Source organism: Anomaloglossus baeobatrachus, chromosome 7 (genome assembly GCF_048569485.1).
Source record: "Anomaloglossus baeobatrachus isolate aAnoBae1 chromosome 7, aAnoBae1.hap1, whole genome shotgun sequence".
Lineage (NCBI taxonomy): Eukaryota > Metazoa > Chordata > Amphibia > Anura > Aromobatidae > Anomaloglossus > Anomaloglossus baeobatrachus.
The window spans coordinates 64,233,400-64,253,286 of record NC_134359.1 but is presented as its reverse complement, the minus strand read 5'-3'; the positions used below and the strand labels follow the sequence as shown (position 1 = coordinate 64,253,286).

At 50.5% G+C, this 19,887-nt stretch overlaps 1 protein-coding gene across 1 annotated transcript in view; it reads left to right on the top strand.

The window, feature by feature from the left end:
* Positions 1–684: 684 nt before the first annotated feature.
* Positions 685–19,887, top strand: part of LNPK (lunapark, ER junction formation factor) — a 107,513-nt gene continuing 88,310 nt past the window's right edge. The window contains exon 1 of the mRNA XM_075317364.1: positions 685–779. The gene's annotated coding sequence lies outside the window, so the exon portion shown is untranslated. The remainder of the gene's footprint in view (positions 780–19,887) is intronic.

Genomic DNA, 19,887 nt, shown 5'->3' with positions numbered 1-19,887 from the left:
AGTTGTCCGCTAACTCGACAACCACTTTTTAAATAAAGTAGTCCCCTTTGTAACAAACATATAAGCACCTTCTGCTTAGTGCAACTGTGACATTGTTATGTCATGTGATCTCTGCAGCCAATCAGCAGATGTGATTGTGCTGTGTGCGCATCAGCCCTATAGTGGCTGCTGATTGGATGCAGGGATCACATGACCTGATAACATCACACAAAACAAACAAAATGGATGTAGTCTGAGTTTTTCATGTGGAAAACAAAAAAAAAATCATCAAAAAAGCTCCAAATAGACACTACAGAGGACAAATTTACTTGACCAAGTCAAACCAAGTTATAAAAAAAGAAAACAAACAAATAATACTATTAAAAATATATAAATAGTGTAAAACCAGAAAAAAAAAAGAAGTTATGAAAAAGGATTGAAGATTTAAAAAAAAAAAAAAAAAACAACATAAACCACTGGAATGTCACCGCGTGTACGAGTTCTTAATAAAAGCGGTAGCTCCGGCAGAGCGTGCAGTACAGCGCCGTCGTGCTGCCTCTCAGCCGTCCAGTCATTCTAGTCACGTGATGTCCACATTCCCGCCACTTTTAAACCTGCCACGTCACTGAACGACGTTGAGACACGCCCTCGCCGTCTGATTGGTCGCTGCGTACGTCGTGCGTGTGACGCCGCATTTGTGGAGTGGAGGGCGGGGCCGGCTTGTAGGAGAACGGCCGGCGCTGGGTGGTGGATACTTGTGCGCGCAGGAGGCGGCTTTGTTGTGGCGCTGTCACTCTCAGGTAACTCTGCGCGGCGGGGGCCCGGTGTGTGCCGTGCGGCCGCTTCACCCTCCTCACCCACATGGCTCAGTCACATCCCGGCCGTGTGACAGCCGCCACTCCTCAGGAGCTGTGCTGTGCGCTGTACACATGTGACTGTGGCTCCTGTCACTGACAGCTGAGTGTCACAGTCACCTCTGTGCAGGAGGCAGTCCCTTGTACAGCACAGTCACATCACACACCATTATACCCCACAGGTGATGGGAAGAAAAGCAGGTGTGCTATGGGAGCGCCCGGACTGTGGGGTCCTGAGATATGGCCCAATGTGGGGAGCAGGACCGGCTACAGGGTTACATGAGCCCCTGTGTACAGAGCTGGGAGCCCCTTCCTGATTTTAACCCTTTTGCTTTCCAAGACCTCTGACGTTCTGCCCATAGGACTTGTATCTGGTGCTATTTTGGGATCCGTTCAACTTTCTAATTTTTTTTGGGGAGGTGGAGAAATCATTTATTTTTGTCTTCACTTTATGGGATGAATATGATAAGTCGATTAGCTACAGTTTTGCTCCTGTTGATACAAAATGGTATTTTTTTAAGATTTTAAAGGTGTTGTCAGAAAAGTTTTTCCAGTAAGTTCCCATTGTAGTAAAAATACAAATAGTTCTTTACTCACCCTTCCCAGGTCCAACACTGGGACACTTCCGCTGCTCCTGCTGTTTGTTGTATTGACGTCAATTTGTCAGCGGTGTGGACAACTGTGCTCAGCAGCTCTGCTGGTGTAGACAGCAAGATCCGCTCATCAACTGTCTATGAGGGTGGTGCTGTCAGCCGGGCTGGCGCTCTCTCTGGGGCGCTCCGCCTTGCCTGGCGCTCTCTCTGGGGCGCTCCGCCTTGCCTGGCGCTCTCTCTGGGGCGCTCCGCCTTGCCTGGCGCTCTCTCTGGGGCGCTCCGCCTTGCCTGGCGCTCTCTCTGGGGCGCTCCGCCTTGCCTGGCGCTCTCTCTGGGGCGCTCCGCCTTGCCTGGCGCTCTCTCTGGGGCGCTCCGCCTTGCCTGGCGCTCTCTCTGGGGCGCTCCGCCTTGCCTGGCGCTCTCTCTGGGGCGCTCCGCCTTGCCTGGCGCTCTCTCTGGGGCGCTCCGCCTTGCCTGGCGCTCTCTCTGGGGCGCTCCGCCTTGCCTGGCGCTCTCTCTGGGGCGCTCCGCCTTGCCTGGCGCTCTCTGGGGCACATGTGCAGGGAGTCGGCATACACTGACGCCTTGCCCGCTCAGCCCCACTCCAGCGTACACCGGCTCCCGGTACACATGTGCAGGGAGCCGGCATACGCTGACGCCTCGCCCCCGCCACACGTTGGTACACTCGGCCTCGCCCCCGGCGGACACGCTGGTAACCATGATACACATCGCGTAACTATAGGAAGCGGTTCCCTTAGTTACCCGATGTGTATCATGGTTACCAGCGTACACCGGCTCCCGGTACACATGTGCAGGGAGTCGGCATACGCTGACGCCTCGCCCGCTCAGCCCCGCCCCCGGCACATGTTGCCACGGTCGGACCCGCCCCCGGCGGCCCCAGCATGGGGGATGGAGCACGATAGGGGGTGTGCAGCATGGAGGATGGAGCACGATGGGGGGTGTGCAGCATGGAGGATGGAGCACGATGGGGGGTGTGCAGCATGGAGGATGGAGCACGATGGTGGGTGCGCAGCATGGGAGATGTAGCACGATGGGGGGGTGCGCAGCATGGGGGATGGAGCACGATGGGGGGTGCGCAGCATGGGGGATGGAGCACGATGGGGGGGTGCGCAGCATGGGGGATGGAGCACGATGAGAGGTGCGCAGCATGGGGGATGGAGCACGATGACGGGTGCGCAGCATGGGGGATGGAGCACGATGACGGGTGCGCAGCATGGGGGATGGAGCACGATGACGGGGTGCGCAGCATGGGGGATGGAGCACGATGACGGGTGCGCAGCATGGGGGATGGAGCACGATGACGGGTGCGCAGCATGGGGGATGGAGCACGATGGGGGGTGCGCAGCATGGGGGATGGAGCACGATGGGGGGTGCGCAGCATGGGGGATGGAGCACGATGGGGGGTGCGCAGCATGGGGGATGGAGCACGATGGGGGGTGCGCAGCATGGGGGATGGAGCACGATGGGGGGTGCGCAGCATGGGGGATGGAGCACGATGGGGGGTGCGCAGCATGGGGGATGGAGCACGATGGGGGGTGCGCAGCATGGGGGATGGAGCACGATGGGGGGTGCGCAGCATGGGGGATGGAGCACGATGGGGGGTGCGCAGCATGGGGGATGGAGCACGATGGGGGGTGCGCAGCATGGGGGATGGAGCACGATGGGGGGTGCGCAGCATGGGGGATGGAGCACGATGGGGGGTGCGCAGCATGGGGGATGGAGCACGATGGGGGGTGCGCAGCATGGGGGATGGAGCACGATGGGGGGTGCGCAGCATGGGGGATGGAGCACGATGGGGGGTGCGCAGCATGGGGGATGGAGCACGATGGGGGGTGCGCAGCATGGGGGATGGAGCACGATGGGGGGTGCGCAGCATGGGGGATGGAGCACGATGGGGGGTGCGCAGCATGGGGGATGGAGCACGATGGGGGATGGAGCACGATGGGGGGTGGAGCACGATGGGGGGTGCGCAGCATGGGGGGTGGAACACGATGAGAGGTGCGCAGCATGGGGGATGGAGCACGATGAGGGGTGCACACCTCCCCCCAAAACACACACTCCGCCACACCCGCACAACACACCACACACACACTGGGAACCACAAACACCGCCCTGCACAGACACCCACACACAGACAACGCCGCACACACACAACACCCAACACACAAACACCGTGGCATACATAAATATACGCACATACCGCGCAACACACACACTGCACAAAACATACCTCCCCCAAAACACACACACGCACTCCACACCCACACAAACCGCGCAACACACACAGAACGCTCCACAAACAACGCAACACACATACAACACCGCTCTCACACCCCCCCATACCCAGACAACACCCAGAACATTTACAGCGCACTACACAAACCCTTGGTAACTACACACAACAACATATATATATATATATATATATATATATCTATCTCTCAAAAATCATACATGAACTACACAATACGTAAATTCTAGAATACCCGATGCGTTAGAATCGGGCCACCTTCTAGTCATTTATATGCGCCTTCCCACCTGCTTGTTTTCCTTTTTATCTCTGCTGTTCTCTGGCTCTATGAAATCAGACCTGTCAATCAAGGAAGAGTGGTAGGTGGTGATAGCGGGAAAACAAGCAGGTGGGAAAGTACACTGACATGCTTTGCCCCGCCATGATGCACCGAGCGCCTGTGCTTGGTTTGAACAGTCATCCTGGGCTGACAGACTACCTTTATGTCTCCTAGAATGAAGGCTGCTCTGGCTAACCTATCACATCCATATTCCCAGATAGGCCACAAGGACTGAAGTTTTCTCCAACTATTTTAAAAAAAAATCTTTTACATATGTTCAACATATAAATATTTAGAACTTATTAATGTCCATTTAATTTCCAAATGTGTCTTGCTATTCAGCCATCCCTTTTGGTCTCGAGTAGAGTTGAGTGGATTGGTAATAATCCGGGTCCGGCGGATCTGTCGCGGGTTGTCACAGAAGTCCGGATCCGATCTGGAATCCGGCCGAATGTAAGTCAATGGGGAGCGGATCCGGGACGAGAGAGAGAAGAAAAAAACCCAAAATCCGGATCGTGCAGCCGGAATCCCGCGACCGGGTCGGACTCTGAAACCGCGCGGATCCGGATTTTTACACTTCGGATATGCTCAACACTAGTCTCGAGTTATTGCTGCTGCATTTACGGCCCTTTGTCAGTGCTGTGTGTGCACGGGCTGGCTGATGTTACACCAGCCCCCTTGTATGTCTGTACATTGGTGGTGACAGGGTAGGAGACTGGCTTAGCTAATGTAATGAGCATCCAGCCAGCCCCATTTATAGAATGCACTTATGATATGCAAATACCAGAAAATCTCCTGTGTCAAGCACAATCCAAAACTGGAGCGCCGAGGTCCTGGGGATGTCGTTGACAGCTGCAAGCTTGTGACACAGTTAGAAATAAAAGTATATATAATAGTATGGTAACATAAATATAAGGAACACATCTAAAGAGTCTATTTATTTTTGCTTTAATTAACCCCTTTAGGTTTGGACCAGGAATCCCCATACACTTGTAATGCTTCCTGGCACCCTGTGTGGCTTACATCACCGCTGTCTGCTGACTCTGCATATCTGTTGCCAGCTATGAATACTTTATGGGTTTTAGTCATTACGGGTGTTGCATATTTCAAAGTTACGATTTTATTTTTAAATCTGTCCAATTTAAAAAGAGCTGGATCATTTCACCAGTACATAACATTTTGGGTTATAGATAATTTAGTGACAAAAAATATATAATTGGTGGAGAAAGGTTGAACTTGATGGATCTAGGTTTTTTTTTCCAACCGATATAATAGTTAAATTTCTGTAGTGTTGACATTTGATCAACAATTTTTAAAAAGAGAATATACAGCCATTATGACATGGATTTTTAACCCTAGAACGCATACCTGGGGCCTCGCAGGCCTGCTAGGTAACTTTGTTTTCTATGGTAGATCTCTATGGTTGCACTTTCTAGGTTAAAGTATCATATTTTTTGGATTAAAAAACGCACTTTTCCTCCCAAAAAATTGGGAGGAAAGTGAGGGGTGCGTCTTAAAATCCAAATGTAGTTTACTGGGGGGTGGTGGAGAGGAGTAGCAAGAGGCAGGGGCAATGCTGCAGCGGCGGTGCACATGCTTTGGTGGCGGTTGTGCAATGGGCTGCAGCGGCCGCGGGTGATCAGGGCTACAAATAATGGTTCCAGGAGACGGTATGTGCGCAGATGGAGCTCTCGGCTCAATATCTCATCTGCAGACGTGCTGCCTCCGGTCCATTGATCTCCTAGTAGTGAACATATTAGGGAAAATGGTGCCCGGAGGTGGTGCGTGCATAGATGAGATCTTGGCTTGTCATTGAGCCGAGAGCTCAATCTGCGCATGCGCCTGCTCCGGGCTCCATTATCTGAAGCTCTCACCGCCTATAGCACTACCTCAGGCGTTCCAGCACATCCACCACTGGCGACAGTTTCTGGGGCAGCATCGCCCTGCTCCACCACCGCCCCTACTCCACCACTGCTGCCGGACACAATCGGATTATAAGACTGACCCCATTTATTTTTCACCCCTTTTTTTTTTTCCTCTAAATTTGGGGTGCATCTAATAAACAGAAAAGTACGGTAATATCAAATAGATCACCTGGATATAATGAGACTTGTGAACTCAAGAACTGTGGGAACAGATCTACTTTTGGTGCCTGTGCAAATTAGATGGGGGACTGACTGAACCCACTGGTGTTAGTGGAATCTGCTGACTATTTGATGTATACGGAGTTGTACTCATGCTGGGCACTGCCAGAGCTACTCAAATGTTTATGCTTTGCTGCTTGACTTTTTTTTTCTTTTATTCTTTTTCTTTTTGATACACTTACATACTATCGTTTGCAATTTCTGCCAGACTTTAATTTCTTCTATTCTGAAAAACTATATTAAAAATAGATAATAGTTGAAACAAAAAGTTAGGCATCCCAATTACTTGTTCTGTTAGGGGGTTAAAGGGAACCTGTCAGGTCAAAAAAGTGTTATAACCTACAAGCAGGAGCCTGTGTGAGCTGGTAACCCCTTTTTACCCATCACTGTGTTGTAATATGAAAGTAATAAAATTACGTTTTATTACTTACATATTCCTTATGTAAATGACAGGGTCTCTAGCCCCATGGGCGTCTCATCGCCCTGTGGGCGTTTGCATGCATTCCATGGTATCACACCCCTGTGGGCGTGATACCATGGATTTACATTAGCGACATCACGTCCGCTCCTTCAGAATCCCGCGCATGCGTTCTTACCATTCTCGCCGCCTTCTCATCCTGGTGTGTGCTTCTCGGCTTCAGATGCGCACTGCGCATGATCAGAAGACGCCTGAGGTTCCGGTCATGCGCAGTGCGCGTCTGAACCCGGCGAGTAAACACCAGGATGAGAAGGCGGCGAGAATGGTAAGAACGCACGCGCGGGATTCTTAAGGAGCAGACGTGACGTTGCTGATGTAAATTCATGGTATCACGCCCACAGGGCGATGCGACGCCCATGGGGCTAGAGACCTGCTCATTTACTTAGGGAATATGTAAGTAATAAAACGTATTTTATTACTTTCATATTACACAATATTACAACACAGGGACGGGTAGGAAGGGGTTAGCAGCTCACAAAGGCTCCTGCTTGTAGGTTCTAACGCTTTTTTGACCTGACAGGTTCCCTTTAAGCTGCTGTCAGATGTTCTCCAGAAGCTTATTCAAATGTCGGCCCTCTGTGCAGATCTGATGGTTCAAGATATTGGACCTTAGGGCTCAAGCACACAAGCTTATACATCAAACGAGTGCAAACTGATGTTTTATCGGCTCGCACTCGGACCACTGTTGTACTATGGGGCAGTGCCGATCAGTGTCTTCTTTCCTTATGCTGATTTGGCATGAGATTTCCGTAGACTCATAGAATGGAGAGGATGGAGACTTTTTGTTCTCAGTCTTCTCCTGACATGGTGCTATGATTCTCTCATTTAAGAGAATCGGATCCCAGTAAGCTGACATTGATTAAACTCGGATCAGAGTTTGCTCGGAGTGTCATCACCATAATCAATCCGATTCTCTCGCAGAGAAAAGAGATGATTGTGTGACACCCCCCCCCCCCAGCCTAAATATCAGTGAAAAAAATCCTTCTGTATTAGTCTAAGTTCACATGACCATATTTTTAGTCCGAGAGCTGTTAAGATGACAAAAAAATAAATCACAGAATGCACTAGTCTCTTCCGTATTTCAGGTGATGGAGGTGACTCGCTTGCTGTAGTCTATGGGTCCGCCAAGAAAATATTAGTTTATAATATAGAAAACTGTTTTTAGTTTTGTAATTTTAATAATTGCTGTTGTATAAAAATGGTTTATTTTTCTGGATAAAAGTCTGAGAATTTTTTTTTTATGTGGTCGTGTGAACTAAGCCTTGTACTTGTGAAATTGGCTAATGTAAACTGGAGATCAAAATTAGAACTATACACAATTTTCTAAAAGTTAAGGTCATTGTGTCATATGCGATTATATCCTAACATGAGGAAACTCGCAGTATTTTAAGCTTCTTTCATAAATTGAATTTTTTTTCAAAAGCACAAAATAAAAATGTAAATAAGATAAATGAAAAAGAGCAATGATCAAAATTAGAGAACACTTTCAGGTACTTGCAAGTTATTGGTGTTAATCTGGCACCTGGTGCTAATTTCCTTAATTATCTGACAAACCCTATTTAACTGGCAGCCTAACTTTCCAGTTTGCCTTGACTTTGCAAAAATGGTGTGACTGAAACCCTCTGGCAGCAGGTTGCCCAGATGAAAGCCAAAGGGGTGAACCTATCAGTCATAGCAAGAGAAGTTCATCGTTCGAAGTCTGTGATTTTGAGAATATTGCATCTTTACAACATCACAAACTCTTTCAAGTCCCGCGAGAAGGCTGATCGCTCTCTAAAGACAGATGCAAGAGAGGACAGAATAATGCGGAGAATCTCCATGGGTAATTGTTTCAACACTACAGCTGGAATTGCTCGCCAGTTCAGCTCTGAAAACGGTAAGGATCTGTCTCGTCATACAGTGTCACAATGTTTAAGAGCATTTGGACTGAAAGCCCACTCTGCAGTGACCAAACATCTCATTAGCAGAATCAAAATACTCTCCTTTGGTGAGGAGCATGTTGTGTGGACAGAGGAGAAGTGTCCACAGTTCATTTTAGTGATGAAAACAAATTTACTTTATTAGGGTCTGATGGGAAACATTATGTTCGTTGACAAACTGGGGAAAGACTGAACCCAAAGTGTGTTAAGAAGTCAGTGAAAGGCGGTGGAGGAAGTTGTCATGAATTGGGGAATGTTTTCTGCAGCAGGAGTTGGACCTCTCATACAGCTACATGGCAGAGTGAATGCAAGTGTATATCAGAACCTTCTTCAACAACACGTGGTTCCTTGTGTCTATCATTCAATCAGCCTGCAATTTTCATGCAGTACTATGCAAAACAGGTAAAGCAGTTCCTTGAAACAGAAAACATTGAAACAATGACATGGCCGCCCAGAGTCCTGATCTAAACCTAATAGAAAACCTCTGGAAAATCCTTGGTGACAAAGTTATGGCCAAGAAACCTACAACAGTCAAAGAACTGTGGAAGAGACTGGAAGAAGAGTGGACCAAAATCACACCAGAGCAGTGTGAGAGACTAGTGATGTCCTGTGGCCGCAGATCTGCTGAAGTCATTCACAGCGATGGCCTGTACACGTCCTACTGATCGGTGACTGTTGTTACCTTCAGAAAATGTACTTATAATCTTTCTCTGTGCTACAGTCATTGCTGTTCTCTAATTATCATCATCATGTTTTGGGCGAAAAAGGTTTTAAGGCTATGTGCGCACTGGGAAATGGAATTTTCTTGAGAAAATTCCGCATGCTCTCAAAGATTACCGCACACACGGTAAAAAACTGCGGGAAACCGCACCCGAAAACCGCATGCGGTTTGCCTCGGTTTTACCGCGGTATTATTCGCGGTATTGCCGCGGTTTTGCCGCGTGCGGGTTGGGATGTGCTTTATTGCATTCAATGCAACAAAGCACATTGAAAAAAAAAAAAAAAGTCATTTAATTCTGAGATGGTAGATAGATAGATAAAGAGACATAGAATAGATAGAGGGATAGATAGAGGACAGATCGCTGCATTTCCCACGGTCGGCAGTGAGTTCACATTACCGGCCGTGGGAAATGACCGGTAATTACCTCTGCTGTCTGTTGCATTCAGCCTGTGTCTGTGACAGTCGCGGCTGGATGTCAGCAGTGCAGGACGCCGGAGCCGGAGCTGTGGATTATGCCGGAGCTGTGTGGATTACGCCGGAGTTTTGTTGCGGGAGGGGTTAATAAAATGGTGAACGAGGCTTGTGTGTTTTATTTAAAATAAAGGATTTTTGGAGTCTGTGTTTTTTTTCACTTTACTTACGGGTTGATCATGTCAGCTATCACATAGACGCTGCCATGATCAAGCCTGGGGTTAATGGCGGTGATCCACCACCATTAACCCCTTGTTATATTACCCTGACCGCCACTGCTACACGGCGGCAGGAAGAGCCGAGGACACTCCCGGTGCTGCCGCATAATGGATGCGACAGTCCCGGGGCAGCTGCGGCTGATATTCTCGGCTGCCGGAGGGGGAGTGAGGCGGGGGACATTAACCCTGCCCCTCTCCCTCCCCAGCCTGAGAATACCGGGCCGCCGCTGTGTGCTTACCTCGGCTGGACGGTAAATATGCAGCGGAGCCCACGTTCTTTTTTTTTTTTTTTTTTTTTTTTTTTTTTTTTTCTATATTTCCGTTTTCTTTCTATGTGTCTGTGTCTATGTGTGTTCTATGTCTGTGATGTTTGTGTGAGTGATCTGTGTTTGTGTTTACTCTCTGCTCCGCTTCCTCTTCCTGTAATGACATCACTTCCCTGCAAAACCGCAAGCAAGTGATGTACATTACCGGAGGTAAACCGCAAAATACCGCAGGGAATAACGCAGGAAAACGCAGTGAACCGCACAGAATTTGCTGCCTGCGTTATTCCCTGTGGGATTTCACGATTACATTGGAGTCAATGGAGTGAAATCCCGCAGCGACGTGCGGAAAAGAAGTGACATGCACTTGTTTTTGCTGCGGGATTCCCGCAGCAAAACATGCAGCTGTCAAATTCCGCCCAGTGCGCACAGGATTTTTTTTCTCCATAGGATTTGCTGGTGATTCACTGCAGAGATGTTATGAACATTTTCTGCAGCGAAACATGCAGCAAATCCGCAAAAAATCCGCGAAAAATCCGCGGCAAAATCCGGTAAGTGCGCACATAGCCTAAAGGTTTTATGTTGATAAACTTTAGATCTTTTGTAAAACACTGTGCTAGTGGCATGGTGCACCCCTTACAAAAAAAAACTTCAAATGTTGATCAATGTAGATTACATTATTTCTGAGAAAAGCAAGTGATCATACATTGTTCCCCAATTCTGATCTTCAGTGTATTTTAGCGGTTCACTAGATTGCATTATTTTAAGGGTATGTGTACATGATGTCTTTTTCAGTTGGATTCTGAAAAAGGGCTTAAGGAAATGGTAAAAAGAATGAAGCTATGCACGGCTATGTCAAAAAGACTTGCTGCGCAAATGTTCTATCTTTTTGCGCTTTCTTTAACCTCTTCAGGTTTTGAAGGCTGTGATGTGGCTAAAAGTGACCTGGTCATTGTTCAGACTGCTTCCGTTTTGAAGCTGCTCAATATCTATCTATCTTTCTGCAAAATAAGACTTTTCAGGAGATTTGCTTAAACAAATTTGGTGGTACGCCATGGTCCAAAAGGCATTGTATAAACAAATGCGCATGCCGTAAGCTTCACTCAGTTGCTTAGGAAAAAAAAATATTCTGTTTGCTGCTGTGTCATGCTTTAGGCCGGTTTCAGACGTCCGTGTTTCAGGTACGTGTGACATCCGTTTTTAACATGCGTGGCACACATACACATGTTCTATACTGTTACTCACACGGCCGTGTTTTCACACGGACCGTGTGACCCCCTCATGACCCCACACGCACACACGGAGACATGTCAGTTTTTTCTCCGGCAGCATGGGTGTCACACGGATCGCACACTGATGTGACACGTACCGGAGAAAAAACGGGTCTTTTAAATAAAAATATTTTCTATATTTACCTGCATCCAGCGCTGTTTTCTTCAGCTCTGCTGCCTCCCGCTCCTGACCGCCCCTTATTATATTCATTGAGTATTCACTGCGCTGAGGACCTGGAAGCTGGAGCATCGCGGGGATTTCAGTGCCGGGGACTACATCGCTGGGGACAGGTGAGTGTGAGTGTGTACCTGGTAGCCGCAGGGAGAGCAGCCCCAGGGACCGCATCCTGGAGGACAGCATCGCCGGTGACAGGTGAGTATTCAGCAAGCAAGCAGTGTGTGTGTTCCCAATGAACTCTGATGAACCCGTGAAGTCACCGTCCTGACACCCGCTGTAGTGGGATGTCATCAGAGTTCATTGGTAACTGCAATGACCTCCTGGACGTCACTGCACACACACTGCTTGCTGAATACTCACCTGTCCCCGCGATGCTGTACTTGGCAGCGCTGTTACCAGCGCTCTCCCTGCTCTGGCTTCCAGCTCCTCAGTGCGGTGAATAATCAATCAATATGAGCGGGGGTCAGAAGCTGGAGACGGCAGAGCCGAAGAAAACACCGCTGGATACAGGTAAATATAGAAAATCTTTTTATTTCAAAGACCCATGTTTTCTCTGGTACATGTCGCACGTATGCAAACAAAGATGTCACGCGTGGGACACACGTATGACCATAACCATGCATGTTGCTTGTTCCTGATTTAAACACGGATGTCTGAAACCGGCCTTAAAGCGTATTTGTCGCCACAGGATTACAATAGGGCTAATCTGCAGCAGAATCTGAGTTACAGCTGTCACAGATTTTCTGTGATATCTGCAGCAGTTTAGCCTATGGTCGACCCACTGCAATCTTCTACACAGCAATCTACATACTGGTAGCTAATCAGGAGAACTATACTACATTTCTAATTGGAGGTATTAGTAATATTGTTATTACACCTACTACATATTAAGATAGGATGTTGGAGATGGGAAAACCCCTTTGAAGGGACTCTGTCAGCAAGTTTTTGCTATGTAACCTGAAGACAGCATGCTGCAAGGGTTAACACAGAGCATTCAGGTATGCCTGTCTTGTCAAGGTCCCATCTGTTGTTTATTTTCTATATTTGTTTAAGCTGTAGGACTTGGCATTGCTTGGACTACAATGTGACGTGCACGGCAGCCCCATCCTCTGATTGTACCTTAACAGTGAGGTGTCAATCTCTATAGAGAGCCTGGTGGGGTCAGCTCTCTCAGCTCTGCTACATGGCTAAATCTAAAAATTCTGATTGTGTGAAAACGGCTGCACTGGGGAATCTAAGTGTGCCATTGTTGGATTCAGGATCTCTTTGCCTACATTATGCTGATTTCAGATGAGGTAGCAAAATCCTTCTGACAAATTCCTTTTAGGCCCTGTGCGCACTTACCGGATTTTGCCGCAGATTTTTTGCGGTTTTGCTGCATGTTTCGCTGCAGAAAATGTTCATAACATCTCTGCAGTGAATCACCAGCAAAACCTATGAGCAAAAAAAACCTGTGCGCACTAGGCGGAATTTGACAGCTGCATGTTTTGCTGCGGGATTCCCGCAGCAAAAACAATTGCATGTCAATTCTTTTCCGCACGTCGCTGCGGAATTTCACTACATTGACTCCAATGTTAATCGTGAAATCCCGCAGGGAATAACGCAGGCAGCAAATTCTGTGCGGTTCACTGCGTTTTCCTGCGTTATTCCCTGCGGTATTTCGCGGTTTACCTCCGGTAATGTACATCGCCTGTCTGCGGTTTTGCAGGGAAGTGATGTCATTACAGGAAGAGGAAGCCGTGCAGAGAGTAAACACACACAGATCACACACACAAACATCACAGACACAGAACACAGACACATAGAACATACATAGAAAGAAAACGGAAATATAGAAAACAAAGAACATGGGCTCCGCTGCAAATTTACCATCCAGCCGAGGTAAGCACACAGCGGCGGCCCGGTATTTTCAGGCTGGGGAGGGAGAGGGGCAGGATTAATGTCCCCTGCCTCATTCCCACCTCCCACAGCCGAGAATATCAGCCGCAGCTGCCCCGGGACTGTCGCATGCATTATGCGACAGCACCGGAGTGTCCCCGGCTCTTCCTGCCGCCGTGTAGCAGTGGCGGTCAGGGTAATACAAGGGGTTAATGGTGGTGGATCACCGCCATTAACTCAAGGCTTGATCATGGCAGCGTCTATGTGACAGCTGACATGATCAACCCGTAAGTAAAGTGAATAAAACACACACACCGAAAAATCCTTTACTTTAAATAAAACAAACAAGCCTCGTTCACCGTTTTATTAACCCCTCCCGAAACAAAGCTCCGGCGTAATCCACAGCTCCTGCGCTGCTTACATCCAGCCGCGACTGTCACAGACACAGCGCTGAATGAATGCAGCAGACAGCAGAGGTGATTACCGGTCATTTCCCACGGCCGGTAATGTGAACTCACTGCCGACCGTGGGAAATGCAGCGATCTGTCCTCTATCTGTCTATCCCTCTATCTATTCTTCTGTCTCTTTATCGATCTACTATCTCAGAATTAAATGACTTTTTTTTTTTCTTTTTTTTTCAATGTGCTTTATTGCATTGAATGCAATAAAGCACATCCCAACCCGCACGCGGCAATACCGCGAACAATACCGCGGTGAAACCGCGGCAAACCGCATGCGGTTTTCGGGTGCGGTTTGCTGCGTTTTTTTACCGCGGGTGCGGTAATCTTTGAATACCTGCGGAATTTTCTTGAGAAAATTCCATTTTCCAGTGCGCGCATAGCCTAAAGGGAACCTGTTAGGATTCCTATGCTCCCAGAACCACGAGCAGCTGTGGGTGCATATTTTTAATCCCTGCCTAACTGTCGCTATATCTAGTAGCAAACAAAGTGATCTTTTATAAAACATATTTCTAAAGATATTTTTATGATATGCCAATAAGCTCAGGGACTAGTCGCAAGGGTGTTTTGCCCGACTAGTCCACTCTCTTAGCATGTTAGCACGCTGACAGGGGCTTGCTGACGTCCTACTTAATGCCCATTGTCATCGGTGGTGATGCATGTACGTGTCCGTTGTCACTGCCTTAGACACCGGGTTTAGGGTCAGTGCGCATGATCAGTGCCTGGCACTTCCAGTCATGTGTACTAGACTTCTGAAGCCAGAGCATGAACACCCGGCTTCATAGTGCGCATGGTCGGATGTGCCGGGACTTCTGATCATGTGCACTGACCCTAAACCCGGCATCTGAGCCATTGACAACAGGCAGGTACGTGCGTCCATGCCGATGACCCTTGGCATTGAATAGCATGTTAGCACGCCCCTTTGGGGGTGCTAATATGCTAAGAGGACGGACTAGTTGGGGAAACAATGCCTTTGCGACTAGTCCCTGCACTCATTACCATATCATAAAGGGTCTTTAGAAATACTTTTTCTAAAGATCTCTTTATGTTTAGCAATGTGTACCCAGAACTGCTCGTGCTTTTGGGTGCATATTGCAGCCGACAGGTTCCATTTAAAGTATTTGTTCTCTTAAAATAAGTGGCACCCATGGGGTCCTGCTGCTTGGACCATGGGTATCCTGTAATAGTTAAAGGACAGTGGGTTCTGGAAGCAAGCGCTTATTTTGTGGATAAGCATTAGATTTCAAAACTGTGACTTGGATATAATGTGGTTGTTTTGAAAAATGCATTATTTGCCTATTGTTTAGCAGGATCATTACTACAGGTGTTCCAAGTTGTCAAAAATTGGCCTGCTGAATGTGAGTCACACAGCCAGAAAAGTACGTCAGAGCATGTCTATTCAGGGCAGTGGAGTCGGTAAGCCAAACCTGTGACTCTGACTCCTCAATTTCCCTTGCACCGACTCCACGACTCCAACTCCCACATATATTGCTTATATTTAAGTGAAAAATTTATTGTAGTACAATGTGAACATCAGACATTTTAATCATTCTTATGATACAACAATCAAGATATTTAGATAAAAGAAAATGTAATTTATTGGAATACAACTTTAGAACACAAACTGCAATAATTTGTAAATATGTAATACACTATGATTATATATATATATATATATATACCGTATTTTTCGCTTTATAAGACGCACTTTTGTTCCCCCAAATTTTGGGGGAAAGTAGGGGGTGCGTCTTATAATCCGAATATACGGGGGGGGGGGTGTATATATATATATATATACACACACTACAGAGTCCAGGGGAGGTGCGGGCAGCTCTGGAGCTCTGCTGGGGGACTTGTGAAAGCTGGGAGCAGCAGACTTTGATCTCCTGCACCCGCTCATATAATATGCACAGCTGCTGTCCACCACCATGGTGCTGAAAGTGCACCGCGGCGATAGGCTGGGGCAGCAGTGTATATTATATCTGCCTGCCCCTTCTTTGATTGCACATGCCCCCTCCCCCGTGTTAGCTATGTCCCCTATGCTGCTGCAAACAGTAAAATAATAAACTTTTTACTCACCTCCTCCAGCGTGTCTGCCAGGCCTCCCTCCTGCTGCTGTGATAAGGCACAAGAGATTTCACTCTGCCCTGCCGATCACATGACCGGCCGAGAACCAGGAAATGCAGGAGGCCGGAGATCAACCCCGAGGAGGGGGACACAGACAGGACAATGCTGGAGAAGGTAAGGAAAGTTTATTTTCCTAAAAGCAGCAGCATGGGGCGATATATAACACAGGGAGCTGTGTGCCAGCAATAGTGGGCCATGTGCCAGCAATAGTGGGCCATGTGCCGCTACATGGGGCCGTGTGCCGCCACATGGGGCCATGTGCCAGCAATAGTGGGCCGTGTGCCGCCACATGGGGCCATGTGCCAGCAATAGTGGGCCGTGTGCCGCTACATGGGGCCGTGTGCCGCCACATGGGGCCGTGTGCCGCCACATGGGGCCGTGTGCCGCCACATGGGGCCGTGTGCCGCCACATGGGGCCGTGTGCCGCCACATGGGGCCGTGTGCCGCCACATGGGGCCGTGTGCCGCCACATGGGGCCGTGTGCCGCCACATGGGGCCGTGTGCCGCCACATGGGGCCGTGTGCCGCCACATGGGGCCGTGTGCCGCCACATGGGGCCGTGTGCCGCCACATGGGGCCGTGTGCCGCCACATGGGGCCGTGTGCCGCCACATGGGGCCGTGTGCCGCCACATGGGGCCGTGTGCCGCCACATGGGGCCGGGTGCCGCCACATGCGGCCATGTGCCAGCAATAGTGGGCTGTGTGCAGCCACATGGGGCCATGTGCCGCCACATGGGGCCATGTGCCGCCACATGGGGCCATGTGCCGCCACATGGGGCCATGTGCCGCCACATGGGGCCATGTGCCGCCACATGGGGCCATGTGCCGCCACATGGGGCCATGTGCCGCCACATGGGGCCATGTGCCAGCAATAGTGGGCCGTGTGCCGCCACATGGGGCCGTGTGCCGCCACATGGGGCCGTGTGCCGCCACATGGGGCCGTGTGCCGCCACATGGGGCCGTGTGCCGCCACATGGGGCCGTGTGCCGCCACATGGGGCCGTGTGCCGCCACATGGGGCCGTGTGCCGCCACATGGGGCCGTGTGCCGCCACATGGGGCCGTGTGCCGCCACATGGGGCCGTGTGCCGCCACATGGGGCCGTGTGCCGCCACATGGGGCCGTGTGCCGCCACATGGGGCCGTGTGCCGCCACATGGGGCCGTGTGCCGCCACATGGGGCCGTGTGCCGCCACATGGGGCCGTGTGCCGCCACATGGGGCCGTGTGCCGCCACATGGGGCCGTGTGCCGCCACATGGGGCCGTGTGCCGCCACATGGGGCCGTGTGCCGCCACATGGGGCCGTGTGCCGCCACATGGGGCCGTGTGCCGCCACATGGGGCCGTGTGCCGCCACATGGGGCCATGTGCCAGCAATAGTGGGCTGTGTGCCGCCACATGGGGCCGTGTGCAGCCACATGGGGCCGTGTGCAGCCACATGGGGCCATGTGCCAGCAATAGTGGGCCGTGTGCAGCCACATGAGGCCATGTGCCAGCAATAGTGGGCCATGTGCCGCCACATGGGGCCGTGTGCCGCCACATGGGGCCGTGTGCCGCCACATGGGGCCGTGTGCCGCCACATGGGGCCGTGTGCCGCCACATGGGGCCGTGTGCAGCCACATGGGGCCGTGTGCAGCCACATGGGGCCGTGTGCAGCCACATGGGGCCGTGTGCAGCCACATGGGGCCGTGTGCAGCCACATGGGGCCGTGTGCAGCCACATGGGGCCGTGTGCAGCCACATGGGGCCGTGTGCAGCCACATGGGGCCGTGTGCAGCCACATGGGGCCGTGTGCAGCCACATGGGGCCGTGTGCAGCCACATGGGGCCGTGTGCAGCCACATGGGGCCGTGTGCAGCCACATGGGGCCGTGTGCAGCCACATGGGGCCGTGTGCAGCCACATGGGGCCGTGTGCAGCCACATGGGGCCGTGTGCAGCCACATGGGGCCGTGTGCAGCCACATGGGGCCGTGTGCAGCCACATGGGGCCGTGTGCAGCCACATGGGGCCGTGTGCAGCCACATGGGGCCGTGTGCAGCCACATGGGGCCGTGTGCAGCCACATGGGGCCGTGTGCAGCCACATGGGGCCGTGTGCAGCCACATGGGGCCGTGTGCAGCCACATGGGGCCGTGTGCAGCCACATGGGGCCGTGTGCAGCCACATGGGGCCGTGTGCAGCCACATGGGGCCGTGTGCAGCCACATGGGGCCGTGTGCAGCCACATGGGGCCGTGTGCAGCCACATGGGGCCGTGTGCAGCCACATGGGGCCGTGTGCAGCCACATGGGGCCGTGTGCAGCCACATGGGGCCGTGTGCCGCCACATGGGGCCGTGTGCCGCCACAGTGGGCCGTGTGCCGCCACAGTGGGCCGTGTGCCGCCACAGTGGGCCGTGTGCCGCCACAGTGGGCCGTGTGCCGCCACAGTGGGCCGTGTGCCAGCCACAGTGGGCCGTGTGCCAGCCACAGTGGGCCGTGTGCCAGCCACAGTGGGCCGTGTGCCAGCCACAGTGGGCCGTGTGCCAGCCACAGTGGGCTGTGTGCCAGCCATAGAGGATATGTGCCAGGCATAGGGGACATGTGGCATCACTGGGCCATATCCAGATTCAGAGGGCTAATTTTAGGATGGGGGGGGCTATGAGGGACATATACCCTATATGATTTGTCAGACGGACACTGGCATTATAAGACGGACCCCATTTATTAAAAAATTCTCTATTCCTTCACCAAATTTGGGGGTGCGTCTTATAATCAGGTGCGTCTTATAAAGCGAAAAATACGGTATATATATATATCTATTCTAAACTATGCTGCCTGACTAATCCACCTGTCCCCTCGCTACTCCCCGACCTCTCCTCTCAGCCAATCCCTTGACTGGCTTCCCATTGCCCAACGACTCCAGTTCAAAGTACTAACCATGACATACAAAGCCATCCACAACCTGTCTCCTCCCTACATCTGTGACCTAGTCTCCCGGTACTTACCTGCACGTAACCTCCGATCCTCACAAGATCTCCTTCTCTACTCCCCTCTCATCTCCTTTTCCCACCATCGCATCCAAGATTTCGCCCGTGCCTCCCCCATACTCTGGAATGCTCTGCCACAACACATCAGACTCTCACCTACCTTGCCAAGTTTCAAAAGGAGCCTGAAGACCCACCTCTTCCGACAAGCCTACAACCTGCCGTAACCCTCAGTCTGATACAGCGCCGCACAATCAGCTCTACCCTCACCTACTGTATCCTCCCCCATCCCTTGTAGACTGTGAGCCCTCGCGGGCAGGGACCTCTCTCCTCCTGTACCTGTCTGTGCCTTGTACTGTTTGATTATTGTACTTGTCCCTATTATGTATACCCCTTTCACATGTAAAGTGCCATTGAATTGATGGCGCTATAATAATTAATAATAATATATATGTGTGCGCATTACATAGTGTCATATATATCACACTATGTAATACACTATGTAAGTGGCAAAAAATAGTTTTCAACAAAAACATACTAAATAACATTTGTGCAGTCTATGAATTTGTTGTAAGAAATAGAATTGCCTCCATCAGATCCTCCTTCATAGGTGATCTCAAATCTGACCTAATAATTTTAAGGCTAGCGAACAACCTCTCTACACTAACTTGGATTGGAGGCAAAGCCGTAACCACATGGGCAACCTCTCTAACAATTTCCAGGTATAAAGGAATGGCCTCATGCACAGTCAATTTTGATGAACGGTTGAATTTTTCTATTTGAGAGCAAGT